Source organism: Calonectris borealis, chromosome 2, assembly GCF_964195595.1.
Source record: "Calonectris borealis chromosome 2, bCalBor7.hap1.2, whole genome shotgun sequence".
NCBI lineage: Eukaryota > Metazoa > Chordata > Aves > Procellariiformes > Procellariidae > Calonectris > Calonectris borealis.
The window spans coordinates 112,673,073-112,698,625 of record NC_134313.1 but is presented as its reverse complement, the minus strand read 5'-3'; the positions used below and the strand labels follow the sequence as shown (position 1 = coordinate 112,698,625).

At 43.0% G+C, this 25,553-nt stretch overlaps 1 protein-coding gene across 8 annotated transcripts in view; it reads right to left on the bottom strand.

The window, feature by feature from the left end:
- COA1 (cytochrome c oxidase assembly factor 1) overlaps window positions 1-25,553 on the bottom strand; it is a 56,292-nt gene that overhangs the window by 22,022 nt on the left and 8,717 nt on the right. For 4 of the 8 annotated variants that reach the window (XM_075142945.1, XM_075142944.1, XM_075142947.1 and 1 more), the window contains one exon: window positions 2,313-2,515. The gene's annotated coding sequence lies outside the window, so the exon portion shown is untranslated. Of the gene's footprint in view, window positions 1-2,312; window positions 2,516-4,696; window positions 4,981-5,071; window positions 5,666-13,530; window positions 14,786-25,553 lie in introns of those variants that run through there. The other 4 variants (XM_075142942.1, XM_075142948.1, XM_075142943.1 and 1 more) reach the window with 4 other exon arrangements.

Below are 25,553 nucleotides of genomic sequence, written 5' to 3'. Positions count from 1 at the left end.
CTTCGCTGACTTCAGTAGAGTAATTCTTGATTTATACTGTTATAAGCAAGAGCAAAGCCAGATTAGGAATGTACTTCAAAATGACAGTGTTCAGATGTGTATTTAATCTTTGTTAAACGAAGCATTTGGAATAAAATGCACTATTCACTGCTCTTGCCATTCTCTCTGTAAATGCATTGTGCAATAGCTTGTGGTATTTTTTTTTAACCTTTATAATAATGAGGACCCGTAGTCTCCAAACGTTACTCTCCTCATATGACGCTTCTTCAGTGTAAATCCAAACACTTTAAATGAGGTATAATTGGTACCAGGGAAGATAGAATTGGCTAGTTTGCCATGTGCATGTACAAACAATAAGATAGCAGAATTGGCTGATACAGAGCTAAAATTTACCAGATCTGCTCCTCTGCCCAAGGCTGGCACAGAAGAGCAAAAATTCCTCCTTTCCTGCCCTCGATATTTGGATCCATTAGACACACCCTCAAGTGTCTTATTTGTTCTTCTCCATTTGAGTTGGCCATTCCTTTCTAACAGGCCGTTCTCCTCCACCCAAGTCAAGCAGCTAGGCAAGCAAATGGTGCTATGGCTTGGAAGTTCCTATAAGCATGGGATTTTCCCCTGGGGATGTTTTGTCTGGGCCGTTTTATAATGCAAAGGTCTTACTGGAAGAAAGAACTGGTCCTACAAGGTCTGGGTGCCTTGCTGAGAGATGAATACTAGTTAGCATATATAATATCCAGTACTGGTGGGGAAAGTAAGAAGAAAGAAACCAATCATTTTTAACCTATGCAACAAGCTGCGCTCCTCTGACTGCGTTTCTCCCCAAATCCGCTTGTTAACTATGGTTCAGTATGTGCCATTTGTGCTTTATGGGACTAAGAGTCTAAGCCAGTTTACTGGTGCAAGTAACAACTTTCTCATTAAACGTTAATGGCAATGTTTTAATTAGTCCCAGGGTTCTGGTAGAAAGTTAAGTTCTTCCTTCAATAACCAGCAGTTACAGATGCAGTAAGTGTTAATAACCTAATAGGAAGCAAACTAGGCAGGCCTACATTCCATCACCCAGAAAATGGATTTCATGTAGCTTTTTGATGGACTGTTCATACTTTAAACCAGAAAAGTGGTTGATTTTTAATACGGAGAGTTGGGCTGTTTGCAGCATCTAAAGCTGCAGCCCCATCGTGTTGTTTCCCGTTCCACTCAGACCTGAGAGAATGTGCTCCCTGCTATACAATTTGAAGCTACAAATGTCACCTGGTTTAGGGTGGGGAGGGGAACAAATTCAAACAGGAGCAGCAACAATTCTCAGACTTCTAGCAACTGTGCTCAGATGCCAAAAGAATAAACATAAGAAATCACAAGAGATTTAAACAGCTTTGTTTCTGATATGAGCTTTTCAAGCCACAAAAGGACTTTTATAAAGAAGCAAGAGTATGCATGGTGGTTATGTGGGAATGGGAAAGGGCTGCATATGTGAGTGTGACACCAGAAAGGATTTAGTGGGAACAGCAAAGGAAAAAAGTTTTATCAAATGCTGGTCTAAAGGCCAACTAGAGTAACCAGCTGGTTTTCATCTCTATGCAAAAAGAGAGCAGCCAGTTACACTGCCCTTCCTTCCCCATCTCTCTAGCCACCAAGGTTTTAGTTGGGGGAAACTTTCTCTTAAATGGAGCCCAGCAAATTGCAAGGAAAACCCAAGACAAGGGATACTTTAGGGATTCTGTATCCTGGATAGCCAGGTTTTTGAAAGGTTACTGTCTCTTTAGGGATACAGTACCCTTTAGGGATACTGTAGCTTTAGGGATAGAGAGTTGTCATTTTGATCAGTAACATCACTTTCTGATCCTTGTTTTTCCACCCTAGTAAGAAAAGTAGACTGCCACTTTATTTGCTTAAGTAACTGGCCAGCTTAAGAGATGTCTTCTGCACTTTCCAGTTTAGGAAGTAAACTGACATTGCACAAAGAAATCTTGAGCTTTTGTCATGGACAAGAAGCAAGACTGTTTTTGGTGGTGGGTAGGGCTTTTCAATGATCCACTGCAGTTTTCCGGCCTCAGCACTGCTGTAACTGAAGGAGTTCTTGAAATGCAACCCAGTATCAGCACACTGCTAGGGTGTACTAACAAGACCCCATTTACTGTAGTTTTAGTACAACATGGAGAGATCTGGCAATATGAGTGTCAGCTACACAGCACTGTGCTTTAGTGATTTTTCCCCTGGCTTGGTTTAAAACAGTTGTATGGTAGGCTGATAACTATAATTATTTTACACTCAATCATGCAACGGATGCAGGCTTCTGAGGCCTGACTTACCGTATTCAGATTGAAGCTCAGTATCTATGGCTTGGTTTTTAGGCAGCTGAGGAAGCACTGAGTGTTATTTGTCCTGTAAAGCACTCGGCATAACAACAGGCTTTTTGGTGCCACTCCTCTAAAAAGATGGTTCAAGATCGCTATCACTTGGTAGCCTCAATCCAGCTAAAAAGTTCTCCTGACAGCTCTCATCCAGACTCCACCTAGAACAAAAGAGAAAATGCAAAGGAGTGGGTATGTCGCAGAGGAAGAATATTCAGACATTCCTAAGGATTCGACAGGGTCCCTCGACCTCCCACTCCAAGTCAACATCTAGTACTGTCAGTCCTACTGCCTGTGTTTTCCTTATAACCAATTTACAGTAAAGCGAGAAGTTAGCACATGACATTTTGACATGACAGTAGTCCCATGAAAAACATCAGGGATCTCCTGCAGCTTTGTCTGACCTTATTCACAAAAACCTTATGAAAATAATGACACATTCTTTTGCATGAAACCATGCCTGCTGGCTGTCTGAACAGTGCTAGCAGTATTTGCAAAAAGGAGGTAACAGACCATGTATTTCAGTCCTACAACTAAATATAATTTTCATAATAGACATTCCTCCTGTACAGCTCTTCCTCTGTTGGTAAGAACGAATATATCCACAATAGTCCATGTGCTGGACTTTTTGTTTACCAGTTTATCCAATTTTTATGAACCAGCCTTCCTGAAAATGGATACATTCATTCTTCTAATGTCACTTTGTGTTTACCAGTCCCTGCTCATGCAGAATTTTGCTCTGTACCAGGAGGAACAATGTAGAGGAGCTAGTGTTTTTAAAGATGAAACATTTCAGGCTGCAGCCAAGACCTTTAAATTAGTAAGCTCTGTGAGAAGTGGAATAAGAAAACCTGGTATCTTCCAGATTTGGGCCTCTTGGAGTCTCAAGGCCAACTGAGAGCACAGTTCCCTGCAGCCTTTCCCCTGCAGAGAAGATCCAGACCCTCTTCATCATCCAGCCACCTGCTTCCACATAATTCTAGTATCTTCAATATCTCAAAGACCCCGTGCCTCTCTGTCAGGTCTGTTACAACAGGGAGGGAGTTCCCAAACTGTATATACACGGATGCGGACACACGCACAACACACATGCCGAGAACAGTCATTTCTGCAGGAAACCAGGCTGAAATACGTGCAAGTCAGTCAATACAAAGCCAGGCAAATTTCAAGACACCTGTTAAAAAGCTTGTTAAACATTTGCTAAACTCTAGGAACAGGACTGCGTGCTTGTAACAGAACTGCATACCATGGCATCCCAACAGCAGCCTCTTGAGTACTCCCAGCATGCAGGAGTTAATGTTACAGTATCACCATGAACAGCCCCAACAGAAATGAGACATTCATCCATTGGTCGCTCAGCCTTAATTAATAGGACACTTTTCAATTAAACTTCAATGACATCTTTTGAAAACAAGTTTTACACCTACTATATTTCTTTTGGACAAAACAGTCTGCTCAGCTGTATTCCCAGCTGTACGTTTTGTTTCTCTCAGCCTGCTGGCAGCCACAGCTACTTAGAAAGAGAGTAAGTTATGTCAACTGCTAGGATTTTCTACAGTACATATTACATCACCTTTCCTGAGAAACTTGTCTGAGCAGATCCCTTTTCTTGCTTTCTTCTTTCATAATGTCCTTCACATTCCTCTTTCAATATTTGTTGTTCTCTCTGTGGAAGCTCAGTTGCTGGCATTTTAAGGAAAGGTTACATAGCAAAAGGGTCACTAATGGAGCTTTTTTCTCCCTATCCTATGCTCCTAAAGAGAAAACTGTAGTGTGTGGCACCTTTAGAGAAAGGTTTTCCTTCAGAAGAACCTACAGCACTTATCACTGGTTCCAGAACAAGAAAATTAATTTGGAGCATAAATTACCTTGGCCATCTTAATTCTAACAGTGAAGAAGTAAGGAGGAGAAAGAGCAAAAGACAAAACAAAACAAAGACAGCAAATTATGCTCTGGTGCAAGTAGAAAGCCAGATCCCTAAAGTTTACCCTCATCCCTGATCCTCTGATGACTGTGCCCCTGATCAAATTGCTCTGCGCCTCTGCTTGCTTCTTTAAGAGTCCTGGTCTTTATGAAATGGGCTTGGAAGTCAACAGTCATATGTCTTTCAAAATGTCCTCTAAATAAAATGTACCAATTGAAGTCTGGTCCAGAAACAACTGAAGGTGCTGGCAGCCTGCCCAATTCAGGTCCACAGACTTCAAAGTAGGCAATGTAAGAACGAAGTATGTTAAGTCTGGGGACAGGATTTGGAATAAGCTGGGAATGGAGCCTAGGAAAAAAAAGATAAACATTTCCAACCTTAGGTGTATAAACTTGGATGGCTTAATATACGTGCTCACCAGTGCGAACGCATGCACACACGTGTGTGAGTTGGCATGTGAGACGGCTGCTTGCTGTTTGTTTTTGTGGGCTCTTTTACAGTCCCTCGTTGCAGAAGGTAGTTGTGTGCAGTAGACTGGTACAGTCCATTGTAGGGCATCAGCTCAAAAGCATGGTAAGGATGCTTATTTTGACTAAAGCTAAATGGCTGAACATGAAGTTGGGAGGTATCTTCTATTCAAATGCAGCTCCTTCTTCTAACACAGTGGCTCCCACATGATCTTCTTGAGTAGTTTGAGTCTTTCTATACAAACAAAGAAGAAGCAAGTCTAATTCCCAGTCTAGGAAAGGAAACACAGCTAAACAAATGCTGTTAGCAAGGGCAAGCATATTACCTTCGCCTGCTTGAGAGCCCACTGAGGTTGAACAAAATCTTTTCATTAGCTGTAGTAAAGTCTTTATTACACTCCATTTGAATGATCTGCTTAGGATTAAGCATTTCTTGAAAAACACACTGCCTTTACTCCCGAAGCATTTTCCATTCCATGGGACTTGGTAACGCTTCAATTTAGCAAAATGATGAATGATCTGTGTCATGTTTAACATGAAGTGTAACTGAAGCACCCTGTACCCTGCAGTAGTGCTCTCTGGACCTCCGTTTTTTAAGGGATCTGTGAAAAATCAACAGAAAAAAATGCAAGCAAGCTATTTTGAGCAGGCTTAAATTTAGTATAAATAGGTCCTCATCTTTACTGGAAAACTTTTAAAGGAGCCAAAAAACAAAAAAAAAAAGAATTCAAAACCACTGTGCTTCAACAACAAAATTGTCAAAAAATTAGCTTAATCCTTTTAGGATCAGCAATCTGGGCAGATAACTAAAGCAATGAATAATAAAATAGCCAAGCACTGGGTACCCAATTAATATATCAGCATGCTTGTTGATGGTATAAACAATGCTAAAATAATAGGAAATTATTAAAGCAGAAGGCAATACTTCATTTACTATTCAGCTGGGATTACTGCTTAGGAAGTCACTAATACACATTCATAATGAATACTAGAAGTGAGCACAGGCAGAAACTTGCCTGTTACCCAAATGAGCATGACTAGTGCTGAATGTTTCTCTTACTAATCTTTCTTAGAGCCTGAACTTCACTTCCAGAAAGGCAAGATTATTTGGGAGGTTCCGTTTTCACACTTAATTGCAGAATCAGACACATGGAGCTCTTCCAGGAGCTCTTTGGGTTTTGGTTTCTTCTGAGCAGAAAGAACATGAAAGAGTAACAAAGCCCAAAGTACCTGCTCCGAACTTGGTTTGCCGACCTGCCAGTTGCGTGTTAGATTGGGAACTTCCTTCTCTTTTCTGGAAGGTAGAAAAGAAGAGGGGGGGGGGGGGAGGCGGGGGAGGGGAGGGGGAGGAAGGAAAACTAGCCCAAAGTAGTATTCTGTTCTTGTTCCAGTTGATCTGTTTAGGATTTTGTCACTGGCCTCTGCCAGAACAGGAAAGGCTTCAGTGTTTGAGAAACAGCACTAAGAGATCAGATCGGAAGGGGACATCCCAAACTAGTGGATCCAGTATGGGGTCCCTGGCATGGCAAGACCCCTCCCATGGTACGGTGTGACCCCCCTGCCCCTTTTGACAGAAACCACTCACAAGACCACGTGAGTATTTTCCCACTTTTCCTGTCTTAGGAGTCTCAGGTGAAGAGGCAGCTGCCTCGTGCCAACCAATCGGGAAATGTTAGGCATAAGGCGTGTCTTCCAAAAGGTCTGAATCAGGATTGCAATGCCCAAGTCAGATGCCTAAAGTAAGGAGGCAGTCTCAATCCAGACTACCCTTTCCCCTTCCTGAAATGCCGAAGTTGCTGATTTTCCCACTTGCCTTTTTAGTTGCTATGGATTTCTGTTAGAAAGGGATGATACAGTAACTTAATTTCTGAAGCACCAAAAAATGCTGCAATAAGAGATTCAGATAACGCTACTGAGGAGCACTTGGTGTCACATACAGAAGCCCCATGTAGGATGGGCTGCTATCACAGGTAAAACCAACTGGGTTAGTAACAGATTGGAAGTTGTGGCTTCCATAGAGAAAAGGCAGACTTGGGACAAACGAAGGGACGTGAAATAGAAAGGGAACTTCTGACCATACTTTGCCCCCCCCGTTCCATTTTTACCCATTCCTCTCCTCCCACTCCATCCCTTGTCCTCCTGCCCTTTTGCAAAAATCCAAAATGGCACTGGTCGTGTTACAACTACAGATCATTTGTCAAATATTTGTCTCCTCCCTCTCTGTATTAGCTAATCGTTCCCAGCAAGCTTTGAGTCAGTGGCACAAAGAACTGACGGATTAGATGTGGTATTTATTTTCTTCTGCTTTTTTTAAGCATGGCGGTCTCCCCCATCCACAAGCATAGAGGAAGGGGTAGTCAAACGTACTGCAGCTGGGAGCTCTAAGGGTAATGTCCGCAAAACCTGCAGCTTCCAGTAAAAGCCTTGTATTTTTTGTATTCTTTTTTGGTACCAGGCATTGCTGGATGTTTACTCAGCAACACACTGTGTTAAAAGTTGCAACATTCATCTTTAAACATTAATTATCAAGGCATGATTGCTTAAAAAATCCACTGCCTGAGGCCAGGGCCTAGGAAGTGGAAAATGTAATTTCAGAAAGAGATGAGAACAAATGCTGAGCCTTTTAATTGCAGGTTAGTACAAATGACTAACAGTAAAGCAAAAATCGTTTGGATGTATTTGTTGTTCTGAAAGTCGAATTCAAAACTTAGCAATGAGTTACCTGGGGTTTGTTTTTTTCCCCCCGCTCTTCTTTTTGTAAAAGTCAGAGAAGCTGGTGAATTTTGGAGACGTGCAGGAAGTACATTTCTAAAAATTCAGTTAAAATCATTTACTAGATTGGAAGAAAGTAAGTAAGTAATAAAAGGCTAAATGATGCACGCAAAGCCAGGCAATAGTTGCAATAGTTGTTGGACAGTTACTGTGCTCATTTGGAGTTTCATTTCGGGAAGAAGGCTGCAGTGATTCTCAGCATCTATCTCCACCTCCCTCAGTTCTACTGAAATCTACCTGGAATTATCAACAGTATAACAGTGGCTCGGGCCTGTTTCATCACGTGTGGCAACACAAGATGAAATGCTGCTGTGACTCAACATTGCCGTATCAGGTGTCCCAGCCTGAAGCCAACAGAACCACTGCAATAGCAATGGCATCTTCATCTCCGCCCTTCTGGCCTTACTGCTGGCAGACTGGGGACAGCCCTGCGTGAGCACCTTTGCAGGGCACCAGAGGCACTTCTTTTCCCACAAGGATAGAGACCTTGTTCATTGTAGCCCCCCATCGCCCCTCAGTGTTGGCCATGCCTGGGAGCACACAACTGATCGGAGCTCTAACTCACGGTCTGGTGGGCTGAGGCTGGCGTCTTGTGTGACCGTAGGAGAGATGAGAAGGGCAGGGTCTGTGATCATCCTAAAGTTGCAGTTATGCACCAAAGCCCAGAGGCCAAAGAGACTCCAAATTGTGACACTCATCTTTTCTAATGCTGACGTTCACCAGGAACCTCCAGTTCTGCTTCTGGGTGTGCTCAGAAGCACTTCTGACCTCATAGCGCTGAACAGCTTGGTGCCTGCCTCCCTAGGATTGAGAAATGGCATGCCGCTTCACTACCAGAAGGGCCTGATCCACTAGGTGTATCAAAAACCTGCCTAACCCATCATGTTTCATCCAGAGGAGTGGAGAGAAGACAAGAAGATGGTGGTGACAATAGTACTTGTGTCCCATCTCCTCTCCGTACTTGGTTCTATCTAACAGTTCTGTACGGAAAGCTTTTTCCCCATGACCTGGGAGATCTGATTTCAACACGCTCCGAGTATGTTCTCTTGCTGAGTCAGTCTGCACCCTTCTGTTAAATGGGGAATAAAAGACCACCTTTACCTCATGGCCATTCCCACCAGGCCTGTACTGGAGACCCTTGCCCACAGGCCAGTTTTTGCAGGATGGCTCATGACCACACTGTTAAGAGTTTGCTCCCTACTGAGTGGGCTGGCTGCAGCCATGCTGCAAAGCGCTCAGCTCACATCTCCTCTCGTGACCCTGTAGCTAACAGTCGTTATTTTCTCTGCATGGGCTTGGTGGGGGTTTTTCAGTTCAAAGTACGGAGAATACTAACAGGTGTATGCTGCAGGCCAGCAGAGCAGTGCTGCATCAATAACATTACAATGCCAGAAAAAATTGTTGCGTGCTCTAGGAAAAGGATGGGTGAGGGCACAAATTATGCTATTGCCTAACCTGGCAATGCTGAAGCACTGTCCTTTTTGAAGGAAATACATTTGGTGTCTCCCACATCTATCCTGTCTGTCTGGAGCAATCCCTGGAGTGAACTACATGGTTGACGACACTCACGTTTCCCCTTGGGGATACCAACAGATTTGTTCCAGAAGAGAGCTCAGACACTGATGGGTGTCTGACATACTGAATGACCAGGAAACCCACCCCTGGAGCAAAACAGGAGTGCACCAAGCTACAGTACAGAGAGAGCATTTTTAAGCAATAGCTGTTCTAATTTAATGGGGCCCATGAAGTTCAGGAGAGGTGTCTCTGCTGAGCTCACTCTACTTGGACAAAGCACCAAGCAGAACATCAAAACCAAGTGAAACACAGTGCTGTACAGCAGCCCTCAGTTGGTGTGGTCAAATAAGTAATGACGACATTCATTTTTTCACTATTCCTCCCTCTCACGCTTTCAAATAACCCAGGTGGATGCTGCATTGTAGGGTGATGCCTGGAAGCGTGCAGGAGAAGACTGGGGCTTGCACTGTCTCCCATTCTCCTCTCCTTTGCCAGCAATCCAGTGACCAGTTTCAGTTCTGTTTTATCACAGGTACAACCGGGAGACTGAGAGGAGTCTCCTGTGCCTTTGCCCTCTTGAATGTCACTGCTGCTCTATGGAAACCCATATGCCACTATGTTTTCCTGACTGCCTCTAAGATGATTGTCAAGGACAGAAAATATTAATTAAATTTTAATTAATAAATTGAATACTGTGGGGTTAATTATAGCTATTTACAGGGAGTGTATGGGATTTGGAGGGCTTACCTTCTGGTGTTTTTGCACAAAGTGTTGCCTATTCCTCTAAGCTCTAATTAGCTGGCTTTTTTTTTTTAAATAGCCAGTCTCCAAATGATTGCTCCGTAGCTCCCATTTTGTTCCTCATCAGCAGTTCTCCAGCACAGCTGCTACAGAAGGGAAGTTGCCCTGCAGTGTGCCTTGCAGGGAGCAGGTGATAAAGAATCTATCAGAAGTGGTGTAAACCGATAACATAAAAAAAAAAGAAAAAAACCGAGAGGCCCAGCCCCTAACATTGTCTAGCAAGGGGACTATATAAGAAACAAAGGACACGGGCAGAAATAAGAAGGAACAGCAACATCTGAAGCTGCTGCAAGGTCAAAACTCTTCTCTCCACATGCAGCCCTCTTGTCCAGCTGCATGTTCTGCCTTCCTGCATATGCGTAACGCCAAGAGTCATCAACAGCAGACAGGCAGGGAAAAAGCAGGCTGCTCCAACACAAAGTCAACTGAGCAACTTGGAATAATTTATCCTCTACTCCTTATTTTCAACCTACATGTTTCCTCCTTAGTGGTAAAACCTTTTCAAAATTTAAATGGACTTAATTATCTGTATTTTAAAACCTGTTACTTTTAGCCACTCACTGTATAGCTATAAAGAGTAAGGGTCCTTTCAGGACACTGTTAAACTAAAGGCACACAGTAAACACACTGCGCGCAGATATCAGGAGTTTGTTCCAGCCTGCTTTTCAATTTCATGCCATTAGATGCAAACTAATAGCGTCTACGAACCAGCACAGAAGAGAGCTTTGGGAGTTTGGGGGTTATTTTGGATGTTGTTTTGTTGGGGTTTTTTTGCAAAAATGATCAACACGATCAGCAGACAGTCCGCTGCTTTCCCGCAAGTATCTTGTCCTGCCTGCTAGTGTTCGTGACTGAACGGCTGCCACGGGGGGGAGTGGAGGGCAGCGGCTGGAGGATGAGGAGTGACAGTGGTGCCGCAGCCGGCATCTGGCCTGGTGCCTGTCTTCCCCTTCTCACCGCAGCAGCTGGCTCTGCGTGGCAGGCACAGGAGCCTGTTTTTGGTTCCTGCTGAGATGAGATGGGGTGAAGAAAACACGGAAAAAAGATTTTTTTTTTTGTAACCAAGAGCAATAATGCTAGTAAAGGAAAATGGGGATAGACTGGCCAACATGGAGAACAGGATATCCCCAAAACCCAGCATGGATCCCTGTGGTTTCTGAGGTTGGAAAACCATTGCCTAAATTAAGAAAGCTATCTTCCATCTCAAGAAAGGAAACGTAAAAGCCAGACTCACATTTGCATAAAAGCCTAACTCGTCTGGCTCCTCAAGTGTGCTTGAAAATTTTATCCACTCTCCTTTGCATCGAAACGGTTTCACTGCCCAGGGGCGCTGAGCTGAGGGCTCTCTCCAGCACCCCATGCTTCGGCTGAAAGCCTCAGATTACAGTGCCAAAACCCTGCTCCAGGTATACCTTTCACAGCCACAGAGATTCCCCCAAAACAGAGAAGATAAAGCACCGTCTCTTCTTTTAGTGTTTAGAATTGTGTCACCTGAGAAATGCTTGCCAGTGCGTGTGATAACTCAACTGCTCGCACCAATACGCGCACATCTACTTACAGAGTGGCAGTGCCCACGCTGCACTAGCAGCTGCTGCAAGACACCCTTTTAAAAAAAAAACAAACCTGAATGGTGTCTTCAGACGGGCTTTTCCCCACTTCAACAGCAAAACTAATTTTGTAATGAGGAGTAAAGATCCCGCTGCTTAAAGCTTTTGCTCCTCCCGAGGCTCAGTTTCTTATTCAAGATCCCAGTCACACCTATGATTATTGGTCACCCCCATGCCAGCCACTCGTGGGCTCAGAGGCCTGGAGCCAGGCAAGGAGAGCACAGGCTTGGCTGCAGGCTTAAAGGGCTGAGAGCCTTTAAGGAGGCTGAGACCCCGGATTAGCGAGGCTGCTTCCAGCCCGGGCGGCGGTGCCCGCCTGGCTGGGGCCGGGCAAGGGCCGGGAGAGCTGCCGGCAGGCTCGGGCTGCCGGTGCCACCTTCTGGACACATGCGCAAGCGTTATTCACCTTACCCTTGGGATGGAAGAACACTAAGGAAAGTGTCTTCATTTCACCCCCCGGTCCTGCTTTTTGTTTTTTCCCCCCTTTTTAATCCACCATCACATAGCACATAACTCAGGCGGGAGCAGCCCCAGCAGGGTGGCAGCAGCAGCACCTAAGACGGCTGCACAGTGCATCCCGCCTTCTGTGGAAAAGTACATACTGCAAGTTCGGAAAAATGCTCCCTCCCTTTAGCATTTCCTCTTCTCCAAGCATCTCTGAGAAACACCCAAGCATGGGAGAAGTAGAGACAAGACAGTGGCACTTGTCTTAAGAGACATCTGTGCATTTTAGGCCAGGGAAGAAGAGCAGGGGCATGCGAGGGCACCCTGATTAACACTAGTGGCACCGTCTCAGGGGCTCACAGAGTATTATTTTCAGCAAGGACTAGCCTGTGGAGAGGGGTCTGATCAGCTTTAATGGCCATGTGTGAATGGAGACATCATGAAGCCTTGCCATTTATGTCAACGGGAGTCGTGTTCTGGAAGGGAATTGTCCTCTTTAACATCCAAACCACAAACTGTCGAGCGTGGTTACACCACAGGCATTACTGAGAGCAAGGCTAAGGTTAGAGAGGCCACCTCATTCTGCAAGAATCCAAAATTATATCTCCTGCGGACAGCAGCTGCAGTTCTACCTATTTCTTATAGCTGCAGAGTGGGACCTGACCACTGTCTTCCAAGTGGCAAACAGGATGCATACACTCAACACAGCCTCAAAACCGGCTTGCAGAATAAGCTTGGGAACAACTTTTAGTGCAAAGAAGATGTCTCCAAGGAATAGTTTAAAGAGCACAATTAGGAGCGGCAGACCAGGAAAAGCTGTGAGGTTGGAAAGAAATATCTGAATTGGTAGAAAGCAAAAGGGAGCCAAAAGGAAGAGCTACAGGGATGATGCAGAAAGCAGGCAGCAATGAAAAGTTGGAGGCTGCAGAGCGCAGCACTGCAGGGCTCCTCACTGAAGGCTTGTTCTTCTGTCCCAAACTAAGATGCAGCATCTAAAACAAAGGGCATCAATTTGGTGGCAGCTTTTTTAGGGATTACAGTAACATGCGACGGTGGCAATAGAGGCAATGGCTCATATGAAGTGCACAGGTAATGAAATGTGGCCCACGATGGGAGCTGAAATGATCTAAGTATTATACGGACGCTGCTGCACTTCTATACTGCAAATGGTACTTGCTTCTGTTTCAGAGACCGGGGCTCAGCAGTGACATGGAATGAGGCTGAAGGACCCATAAGGCAAATGTACAGCAATGGTAGGGCAATATATTTATTTCAGAAACATAAGGTACTTGAAATATGTTTTCATTACATTTATTTTAAATCTGTCAAGCCTTCCTTTAATACGCACATAGTTTAATGATAAATACCAGCCGTGTGGTGATTAAAGCCACACCGCAGCTTTGATATTGCTATGTTGCTATTATGCAACCCAGTTTCAGATGCTGACCCATCTAGGTTATCAGTTTTCACAGTTGGACTCCACTTGAGTTTAGTTGCATAGCTGGTCCAAACATATGTACTGTTACTGCTTGTTTGTGCAATGGCTTCACTGGATTTATTTTAATGTAGATTTATTAAAAATAGCAATAGGCTATCTTCCACAATGGTGTAATCAGAGTAACTGATGATAACGGCAGTTTACTCACGTCAAAGCATCTAATTCCTGCTGCTGTTAAGTCTCAGTTCCCATAGCTCTTCAGGAAGGACGTGGACAACTCCTGTCTGAAGTAAGTTTCGGCAGCATCTGGGATTCTGAGCCCTGCAGAAAGGGATTCATAGATGCGCTTCTCTCTAGCACTGGTACTTGACAGTGTTGTATGCTTTATAACAAAGGGGGTCAGTGAAGTACTTTTACTCTCTTTCGCTACTACACCGAGGAAATAGCAAGATCTCTATTTATAAGTTTTATCATTTCCGGTCTGTATTGATTTTAAAAGCATCTTTAGCATGCAAGCAGCTGTTTAATGCATTTTGACCCAAAAGCAGGGCATTTGCATTTGTATTCCCACTAGAACATTTGTCCTTTCGTGTCCATGCATTAAGGCCCTGTTTAAAATCTGTCCATGTCCCTAATCTCTCTGGGGAGCTTTCCCTGAATATTCAATGCTAGTCCACAGTCTGTAACAAAAGAGGGAGGGAAAAAAAGAGACAGAGAACAGTGTTTATGCATAAAGTTCAACAGCCTTTTCACATAAAAAACATACGCACACACAAAAGCACCTCAACTACAGAGCCTGGCATTTCCACAGTAAAGATCTGACAGCGTGTGCAGTTTTTCAAGTTAACTAATTTACAATAAGGGCATAAGGCATCTGAGCTCCAGATGCACTCATTCAGGCAGCCAGGGCCATAAATAAAATAGAAAAGAATGCTCTGATTCTAACATGGGTTTTGCAGAGATGTGTTGAAGGTCTAGCAGATGGGTTTTGCTGTCTCAGCTTTTACCTGTGTAACAAAGTAAATGCATAAAGCTGCTTACTGGCTCCTTCAATTCAAAACCTTTGCATTTGCTCCCATATGCTCCCGTGAAGATACTGCTAACAAACAATGAGCAAAATCCTACCCCACAGGGAAGCTGATGGCAAAACTCCCACTGGCTCCAGCAGGCTCTGACTGTTGCTCAACATAAATGCAATTGGCTGAGCTTGACTAACAGCAAAACCAATACTGTAATCAAATTTGTATTCTTTCATCTACAAATTTGCCACCCTAACGCTGCCCCTGGTGCTGCTGTCGCCCCGTGATTCTCGTAGAAGAGCAAAACTAGCGACACAACTTCTGCCACCAAAACTGGCCTTGCTGCAGCCTCGGCCCATGCTGAGAAGCAGCTCTCTTCCATGGAGGGGTGAGAAATCCTCTCTTGAATTAGGACAACATATCAAAACATTTTATCATACCATTAACTTTGTTTTGCTCAATCTACGTGCTGTTCTAACACAGTTCTTACGAAGCAGAAAACCAGAATCCTGCACTTGAAAGACAACATAGGAGATGGCAGAAATTTGGTTTCAAGAAAGTTTGCCAGTTGAGAAATTATTTTTTCCCCTCACACAGAGACTTCATCATCATCCTCATCATCCAGTCTAGCTTTCATAAACAACTGAGTATTCTTTTTGAAGCCAGTCTGCTGTTTGGGCAGATGGCATGGAAATTTTACAGTCCATTTCATCCCTGATGCCTACAGTTAATGCTGACTGTTAATAATGGGATACACACACGAATACATATACAAACACACATGCATATACAGACATGCTAAGAGAAGAAAACATTTCTGATGTGTTCTAATAAGAACTAAAATAAATAAGAATTAAATTGGCGAATGCAGATTCCTGAGCTCAACACATACTAGAAGTACATGCCCAAAACTGTGTATTTGGCTGACTTTAGGAAAAATTGTGCCCTGTGTACTGTGAACAACTAAGCAATGCTTCCTAGTATTTCTGGAAAATCAATTCCTCTGTGTCTCTCTTAAGCCTTACCAAAATACATCTGCTCACCTGTACTACTTAGTTTTAAAATATAACCATTTGGGTGGCCGTATTCAGTTTGGTTTCTGTGGATGGTCACTATTTGCCGCTCTTGGCTCTGATCTGCAGATGTCAGATCCTCTGGCCAGAAATACATGCGGCAATTTAAAGGTATGTTTGACTCATTCCATTTCATAACCAGGGAATACTTTTTTCCTCTCAAGATTTAAAACTGAAATTCCCAGCATTGAGGACAGGGAGATGACAGGTTGAGGAACACCCAGCCTGGGACTCTTTAAGACCAAAGCCTGCATCAGAGGGAAGCAACAGGGGCAACTCCAGGGATGAGAGGTAGAACAGGCAGTACAGGGAACAGGCACCAAGGGAGCTGCCGAACTAACGCATGGCTTACCCATGGTTGGGTATGTCCTTCCAGAGCCCACCTTAAGAAGCAACACTTGACTCAAGCAGCTCTTGCAACTGGGGCTCCGGTCGTCTTTCTCAGTACCTTGGCTCAGTCCCTCCCCACTGTCTCCATCCCTGCCTGCTCTCAGGAGCACCCCCGTAATGCACCCCAGCTTCCAGTCAAAGCACTGCTTTGTCATACAGCTTAGGGAAAGACGGAGGAAGAAGAAGAGAATAAACATATTTGAGGACTGATGACTCAGACTAACTAGAGAATGCGCTTAAAGCAAGTTTGTTTCGTCAATGGCAGTGCTCTGCTGTTTGCTTTACTCCTTTTAGACTGGGTCATCCCAATTCTTTTTCTCCATTTAATGGTGACATAACTAAGTGGCTAGGAGGAAGCTGTCTCACCTATCATAAAAGCACAATATGCAGTAATCATCGGAGGCTACTGTTCAAGACAAAGCCATGAACTCCACTTTTAAGAATGTGCTGGGCTGTAATTCTGAAGAACACATTTATTAGCAAATTCCTGTTTTTATAAGCCGCAAATCAAGACACAGCTCCCTTAAGCATTTGACCGGCTTTATGAATCATGAGCCCTGCAGTGCATTGCCATGAGACTTTGCTTTAGAAATAAAATTGTTTGTTCAACAGCAGAACACCCTTAGTTCAGCCTTCTCTTTGCACAACTGCTGCTTAGTCTCAAACCAGAATGAAAGAGCGCTAGAATTACACATGCACTTAATGTCCTCTTACAATCTACCAGATTCAGTATAAAAGCATCATGGTGAGTTTCTAAGTCTGACATCTGCTTAATTAAGCAACATTTTCAGTATCTGGCTACTTTGCAAAACTATGCAGCTAAGTAAAACAGGTTTAGCACAGAGTCAGTCATGTGATTTTTTTTTTTTTTTTTGGGCGGGGGGTGGTGGTGGTGCTAGAGGTTTCCCAGATATCCCTTATTTCAAAGCAGGAAAAAAAAACAATGGCCAGCTCTGTACCAAACCACAGGTCAATAGATTTCAATGATCCAAGGTTAAAATTGGCCTCCAGCTAGCTGCACAGACTTATCCCACAGGTATTAAACAGGAAACTTTTAAAGCTTAAAAATAGTTACAGTTATGTGACTTATTCTTGTAAAAGGATTTTTATCATGTACATGAAGACTAGAAGCTTTCCTCCTTTGAAATGTTTGTGTTTGACACTTCCTCTTGTAGCACAGCAAGTCTGTGTTTTTCTCTCTTGCGCGGGCTGTGGGTTGAGTTTTGTTTTGCTATTTTGTCCTTTTTTCTTTTCACAAATCAAGCTGTCAGCAGCATGAGAAGTAAATCTGTAACTGGGACATGTAAGAACTCTGTTCTGAGACTGCATCACTGCCCCTAGTAAAGTCACCCTTGGAAACAAGAGCACTTGCGAGTATCTTAGCACACAGTGAAAGGCTTTTCGCTATGGTTTATTTAGCTGAAAAGGAAAAACATAATTCACGTAAAAAACCCCAGAGATTAGAGATGCTAAAAGTATGTGGTCTCTGTTGAGCTTCCTGCTACTGCAGGCCACAGCCTCTAAAGAGCACTGTGTTTGAATACCCGCTTTGGTGGGCACAACGCTTTTGGGCTGGGAGATAAACCTAGTTTTCTTGGACTGATATGAAAGCTAAACAATAATATATGCTCTTCTCCTACTACCGCAACCACTCCCAAAGCTAAGGGAGTCCAGCCCAATACCAAAGGGCCATGCTGAGCACAGCTGGTTGCTACACAAATTGCTTTAGCCTGCTATTAACTTCTTCCTCTGCTCCTTACTCACTGCCCTGTATCATGGCTAGTAGCTGTACTCTCCACATGTCCAGCCTCTATCCCCAGCAGATCCATTCCATCTGTCCCCAGATGCCACATCTAGCCACCACTTCCCAGGTGGCCCAGTTTACCTAACCTAGATCTCCTGCTGGGCCCCAGAGCCTATCTCCACTGTCAGATGCACCACGCTCAACCAGCCCAGCTATGTAATTAGCAGTGCAGCTGCACAGCCACCAACCTGCCAGTAGCATGTGGCAGACCACTTCTTGGCAACTATTAATCATATATTGCATAAGAAACAGTCCCTTAGCGCAGGCTAGTCTTTCCACTCCCGAACCATGTAAAGGACATAAAAGCTTTTGGCCATGCAGAAAAGTGAACAAAATGAGCGGTAATTAACTCTCATGACTACAAAGGCTAACAACTTCGGCACTTGCAAAGGGGATCAGAGGCAGCTGAGCTGAGTAAGAACTGTAGCAGAACAAGTATTTGCCTGGGAGCAAACACTGCCAGAGTGGTTATTTTAGAATGAATAGTCATGTTAGTTAACTAGAGCTAACTATTGAACAAATAGCTCACGTTACAGCATACCGAGGTACACTAGCTGCATCCTTTGATCTACTGACTGACAGACCTACTGCAGTGTTCTTTTTTTCAGAAATTGAAAAAAAAACAATTTATCCTTCCTAGCTGGTTCTGGTTTTTGGTACAGAGTCTTTTCACAGATTAATAGGAACAAAACTTGTATGAAAAAGGAACTAAAATGGACTTACTCATTGCAGCGTGAAATATTTACATTCAGCGTGAGCATGCGGTTTGCAAAGAAAAAAAGAGCAACCAAATTAAAAGTTTTTTTGTAAATCGACACATGTGACTGTTAACCCCTTACTCGTATCTCTGTCAGGACAGGCAAGCTTTGGTGCACTACATGCCCTTGTCGTTTCCAACCTTTTAACACAACTGCAGCCTTTCAGCATCAGGATTTGGCCTGCTATTCAGTGGCATACTATGTAGCCCACCACACCCTACGTGCCACTTACTTAAAATACCAGTGTGGACAATGACTATAACTCCCAGGGTCTTCAAGAAGTAGGGGAAAAGAGCTCTTTTTTTGAGAGTGTTTTTTAGAGAGCAGCCAAAATTCATCTTGAAAATTACAAGTAAAATGTACAAGTTCTGATTATGACTATGCAAGTAAAAACATCTCATCTGGAAACACACATGAATTGATGAGTAAAAGTTTCTTTTTTACATGAACTGCTTTACACTGATCATAAACTTAAGGGATTTGACAGGGATTAAAGATTCACTTGTCAGCTGCTATGTCCTTTAATAAGCTTCTTAACACCTATACTGACAGAAGCAGCGTGTCCCCAATTTAGCAAACCAGCCTATCTCTGTCCAGGTTTCACTGCAGCTCTGGAGGCCTGGAAAAAGTATTAAATGCAGTGAGTCTTCTGCCCCCTTTAGGGAAATAATCTACTAAATAGATTTTCTTTAGACCTAGCTTTTGTGGAATGGACAATAGAAGTCTTAATTTCCAGGAGCCGCACGAAGTGTGTGTGGCTCTTCATGCTCTACTGAGGAGAAATTCACATACCAAAAACCCGTGCTGTGCTCTACTATATCCTGTTCGCCTGCCTTAGTTCAGGTCCACAGCAATCTTCTTCCTCGAGGCTTATAAAGCTCGGTAAGGACGGCTTGCTTGTAAAGCACTTGACAGCAGCTAGGGGTTCTCTGCCACAGGCAACGCAGCTGCTGACCATCTAACCCAGCCAAGTCATCTTAATCCCTGTTTTGCACTCTCACCTGGAAAAAATTCTTTCACCTTTTCAGATAAATATTTTTCTACTTTTTAAATGGTATGCTCCTTGGGACAGAGGGTCGACCACATGCTTATCCAGAACCAAGCACAAATCACCCTTTGCTTTAATTCTTTGGGATCTCTGAATAAGAATCACTGCCTAAACAGCTTTTGTTTAACAGCATTTTTAAAGTTCAAATCAACTGTAAAGCAGACCAGGCAGATTCTCACTTTGGGCCCTTAGGTTTATCTGGTTTCCATCCTCCTGTCTTTCTATGCTCTAGGCGATTCCAGGCAAGTTTCTTGCTGGTCTCTTACACTTGTTGTGTGCCATCTTACACTTCTGGAGCCATGCAAGTAAGGAACTGTAATAACAATACTAACTGCTCAGCTTAGACAGGACATAGCTATTTTTATTGGATTACTTTTCTGGCACAGCACTTTAAAGCACCAAATGATTTGACACCTGTAATTTTATACTTGGAATAACACAAGGTATTCATACTTCTTTTGTAATGTAAGATAAAAGCAAACACTACATATCTTCTCATTCTAGTGCTGCTGTCTGGCAGCTATTTGCCTAAGGAAAAAAAAAGTACTGTTACATTACAGAATATGTGGAAAAGTAAAAGCTATGGAAAAGAAATCATTAAATAGCTAACTTATTCCCCTGCTAGCACTAGATTGCTCCCTGCAGCATGTTTCAGAGTGTTTTGTCCAGTCTGGTTTTACAAGTTTCACATTACTTTCATTTATATCGTTAATACAGCACTGAGTCCAATGCGGTTTGGTGCTGCTTATTTTCCTTTCCTTTCAACTAGAAGATTCAGTGCTAGACCAGCTGTTCATATAGAGTCGGCTCCAAAACTCCTGAAAAAAACCTGGACTCTTTCCACTGACTTCAATAGGCTTTGGATCAGGCTCACGAAAGGACGGCGAATACATTTCATGTAAGACTAAGCAGGTTACAGTCAGCAAAGTATAAAGAGGATTAGCTGTGTACAATCCAAAGGCATATTACTTTGCATGCTTCTGAAACAACTGGCTAACACACTTTCGCTTTCACAGAGAGAAAGGGACAGATTCGTTTCTGGTGCACTGCCACTAAGTCAATGCCACCATGCCAGGAACAAATTTGGTCTGGAATCTGCCTTGTTAGCTTCATTACAACTGAGATTTTCCTAAACTGGAGGTGAGGAAATTTATTGTCTAAAAATGCAAAACAATAAACAAATGCGTTCTGCTTTTCAGTTGAAGTTTACGTCTTTAGAGAGACCCCTATGGAATAAGTACCAGGACAAACAGGTTTTCTCTCTTTCCTCTATCAGGAAAGGATGGACCCTCTTTCTTCTTCAGAATGTGAAATGGGTCATATTTGGTTTAAAAGACATACACTTAGACCTTCACTTTCTGTCACCAAAACAGATGGACAGCCCCAAACCGCTAATTGCGCATATTTTACAGAGCACTGATCCTTCAACACACACCCACTGTGTATGCTTTGAGTGCACGACTTCTGAAAGCTAGAATGCCTTTTATCAGGAATTATTTTATCAGTGGGGGATTCATTCTGAACAATACAATCAAACGAAGACGGTGGTGCACAGTTGTTCTTCACACCCTTTCAAAGTTCACAGCAAACCGTGTCAGTTAGTGATGTTCTCAGCCACTGAGAATGCTTTAATCAACCAGACTTTTTTTTCTGCTCCCTCTGTTCCCTACGGACAGGGGACTTCACGGCACTGCTTTGTTGTACGATGTGTACAGTTATAACCTACGCTAAAAGTATGCCATTAATGAACGAACACTGGGTGTGTGTGTCAAGCAGATGAGAATGTTCTTTTGATCTTCTGTGCTCCACCACTGTAGCAGACGGATGTCTAAATTGCTTTACTAATGCACTGAAGTCTTCCATCATTTCTCAAACAATACTGAAGGAATAATCAGAATTTCATGATGTTTTGATTTTCTGCTCTTCCAGCTCAAATGTTATGCAGCAGGGAAAAAACTGATGAATTTTTTTTTAATTTATTAATTTTCCAGGGGGTTGGGAGGAATATATCATGTGCTTGACACTCTCTGAGGCAGCCAACAGAAGCTTCTCAAATTTCTGTTTAATTTCAAAGCAGTTTCCACACAATATGGGAGATGTATTTAGCTTTAGGTACAATTTCAAAACTAGTTCAAGGGAGCAAGATTCAAAGCTTTTTTTAAGGATACCCTAGAATCAGAATAAGCATGTTTAAAAAGCATAGAGGTTTCTGAACATGATGATAGCAATGCTTTTAGCCTCCAACATATGAATAGCTGGGGAAAAACAAATAACCCAACTGGTTTGAGGCCACAGAAGCATATTAAAGAAAGTTTATATGCAAATGCCTGTAAGACCATGATGTATAAAATCCTTGATAACACTTCCAAAAATATGATTCTTATGTGGTGGTGTGACAAAAACTGTGAATCCACCCAAATTTCCCCAAATTGAATGACATAGCTATAAATGACAAGGGGGAGAGAAAAAGAAGCAAAGTAGAGCCTCTGTTCTGTAGAAGAAAGAAGTCAAACTACCGCTTCACAGGCAGCTAAGCTGATCTAACAAGTCACTGTTGCAAAAGTGCAAGGCAAGTCTCTCAATATTCCAGCCTCCCAGCTGCACTTGCAGCAGCTCGGGTACTCCTCTAATCCTTTATCTTATATCTGTCATTTAGTCAGCTGATTTACCTTGCTATTCCAGAGAAAGCTATCCACCTTTCTGCTATTTTTCTTCCAGGCTAATAGGTCAAGCGGCTAATGGAGGGATCCAACACATGCCAGCACAAGAAGGTAAGCAGCAGGATGACCAAGAGCATGACTGCTGGGAGGGCAAAGGATTGGGGACTGCCACCTCTCTCTTCTGGCAGTAGCAAACTGTGAAATTGTCCCAGGGTGTCTCATGGAAGCACTGTCTTAGTGCAAGGACTTGTCATTAGAAGGGAAGGGGGAATCGAAGGGAGAAGTGGAACAAGCATGGGTGCTGATCATTGTTGCTTTGGAGGAGTGTGGATATAAGGATGCAAACCAGAGGGGTAGGAATCCCATATGTCTGCAGAGGATTTCATGGGTAGAAAAAAGTATGTGCATATGCAGCAGCTGCAGCACAGCCAGGAGGCAGGGGATGTATAATCTATATGCAAATAACTGCCTAGTTCCCCTATGAAAGCATGGGGCTGACTGCACAGAGTCTTAGTAACTGCACAGTATGTCTAGCATCAAGTCTGCTGTTTCTGAAGAGTTTTGCACTTGCTATGCATGGCTGGACAGCACAGCACACACCCAGAGCTGCTCCTGCTAGGATGCTTCATGTTCGGTAACTGCAGTGCATGCTCACAGTGCTAATGTCCAGAGTTTCCAGACATGCAGCAACTAGTTCAGAAGTGTCTGCTCCCTACAGCTACCAGACATCCGGAACGCCCAGACAAATTTATTAAGTCCTCAAAATCTGCCTAAATGTGATTTCCAGGCGGAAAGAGTAAATGTGTCTGGGAAAAAGAAGCCTGCAACATCCAGAAGGTCCTTTGCTACCTGTAGAAAAGCAAACATAGGACAACAGAAGTGTAGGAACCCCTGTTCTGATGAACTGAAGGCAGGGCTGGAGCTCAAGTCTCAACTTCTTCACCTGTCTTCTCTACTGACTTGGTTTTCCATAACTCCATTTTACAACAAATTTGAGAGGACATGCTTTCACATAATGGAAATAGGAGAGGTGTCTTGCAGTTCAGCTTCACAGATATTCCTGTTACTGTGGCCATTACAAAAGCTGCATAAGGAACTTACTTCAGGTCTAGACACCTGTGAAGAAAATAACTGTAAACAAAAAAGAGGCTATGCACTAATGTGAGAATCCACCCTTCTCTCTCCTTTATATGGCATTGGCTTATAGAATTAATTACTTGCATACCTCACAGAGACGCAATACTTAATTAATATTTGTTAAGTGCTTTGAAATTCTGATGGAAGACATCATACTAGTGTGCATTATGACTAATACAGTGTAAAAGTGATGCCAATGGTGTTGCTTAAGCAGAATGCTGAAAGGATATCTACTCAGTTTCTCATTTAAAAAGGGGAATGGAGATGAAGAAGGTTTAGGAAAGCATTTTAAAACTCAGTTATCCTAAAAGAAAAGGGAGAACTGGGGAGGAGAGGAGCTAAAACAGTTTTCAGAGGAATTTACTGTGCAGTGTGCATTAACTCCTGCAAAGTTAGAGAGTAAGTGCCTACAGCAAAATCTTGGCTCCAGTCAAGTACACGGAAAATGTTTCACCAACTACAGTGAGGTGAAGATTGCTAGCTTTTGTCACAATTTCCAAGAGATGCATCCAGCATCCCATACGCAGGTTTGCGACTTTGCACGGTTGCTTGTTTACAGTTTACATTCAGGAAATAACCTCATCAAGCTAAGGCATGCTCACCATGTAAAAGCAACTGCTCAGCTTCTAATCATCTTTCTACTACATTCCACGTTTGGAGTAAATCTTTCCATTCTGTTAGTGAATTTGGACCTGAGCTACCTATTTAAGTTAGTGGCAAAACTCCAATTAAATGGAAGCAGTGCGGAGATTACTGCAGATTTTGTAGTAAAGATAGGAAGAAAACACCCTGTGTTTAACAGTGCTTGTAACTCATATACACCCCTAGAGTTCAAGTCATTTACTCAGAAGCCTGTAGAATTTGTAATTAATTCCTGACTGGGAAAAAAAAGGAAGTAACAGAAATTCAGACAACTTATTTTTTCAGAATTAGTCCTCCATACCTAGCAGGATAAAGATTAGGAGAAATATGCTCCTCACCACTTCTGGGAAAGGCAGAGTTAAAGAACACATTTTTCAACTGGAATCTTTGCACCTGGGAGGCTCGAAGGAGAAAGGCTGTAAAGAATAGCAGGTGAGAGGCATCAAAATTAGAGAGACGGTACCTGGGAGCTTCTAGTATTAAGAGGAGTCATTTTACAGCAGGAGTCTACAGCTACTTTAGGTAGGAAGCTAAGTAAAAATGTGCTAGGATACAAGTTTTGATTGATTTTTATTTTTTTAAAAGGATTGAAGTCTGTTTTTTGGTGTATATGGGGCTCTTGGTAAGCTATTACTTGCCTTTTTCCAAATGGTGTGTGATGGCTTCCTCTTTATGTACGCCTATGCAGCACAGGGAATCTTAGAGGTGCTATTTTTTGTAAACCATCTCTTAAGGTAGGCTTTCCAACTATGCTACATGTAGAAGTGTTGTACTACAGCAAACCAGCACTTCTAAAGCAGCTTTGTGTCTATGCAATTGCCTAGACCAAATGTAATGATAAAGTTACACATAGCATCTCTCCCTCTGCACTTGCGCTAGTATGCTGTATCTTTCTTACTGTACTGCAGGCTCTGAAGCACATAGGCTTTTAGTTTTCTCTCTCAGTGCTTGTACAGCTGTGTCCACAAATGTACATATCCAGTAAAACCCAAGGAAATGTTCCTGGATGCCAGGATTAAGCTTAGATAGCTGCAGCTCTAGTAACTCACATGCAGTTCTCTGTTTTCTATTTAACAGAGATTTTCATAAACTTCTTGCAGCAGCTCATGCTGTAGCTCTAAGTGCTGACAGTTGATTTCCAGTCCTAGTGGAATAAGCAACATCATTCTTCCATCTAAACTCAGTAGTCAAAATGGGTTGGTGTATGACCTACATCATGTTGCAGCTCTCTGGCTCCCGAGGAGAGATGATGCTAAGGGGCCAAGGCAAAAATTCAAGCCTAAAGCTTTTATTGACTAAAAGTTAAATGCCTGATACGTGAAGTCATGTGAAAACAGTGCTGTGTCACTTGTTTAGACAGATAGGCTGTCTCTCCTTCCTCTGAATACTTATTAATAACATACTCACTGGACAACTAGTCCCATCAAACATGGCAAATGTTTCTTTAACGTCTGCCTTTATTATGGCTGGAGATAATGGTGGGCAGGCAGCATAGAGGAAAAATGATTCTTGGCAAGGCTGCTTTCAGGGAAGGCCACTGAAAAGATGCTTACTATATGTTTTGGAGAAGTCTAATTTTGTGGAGGTGCTAGAAGAAAATGATACAGGAGATCAGAGTATGCAAGGCTGTATGTAAGTCAAAGACCTTTACTTAGTGATGTCTGCATTGAGGTGACAAGACTTGAAGGACTTCGTAAGAC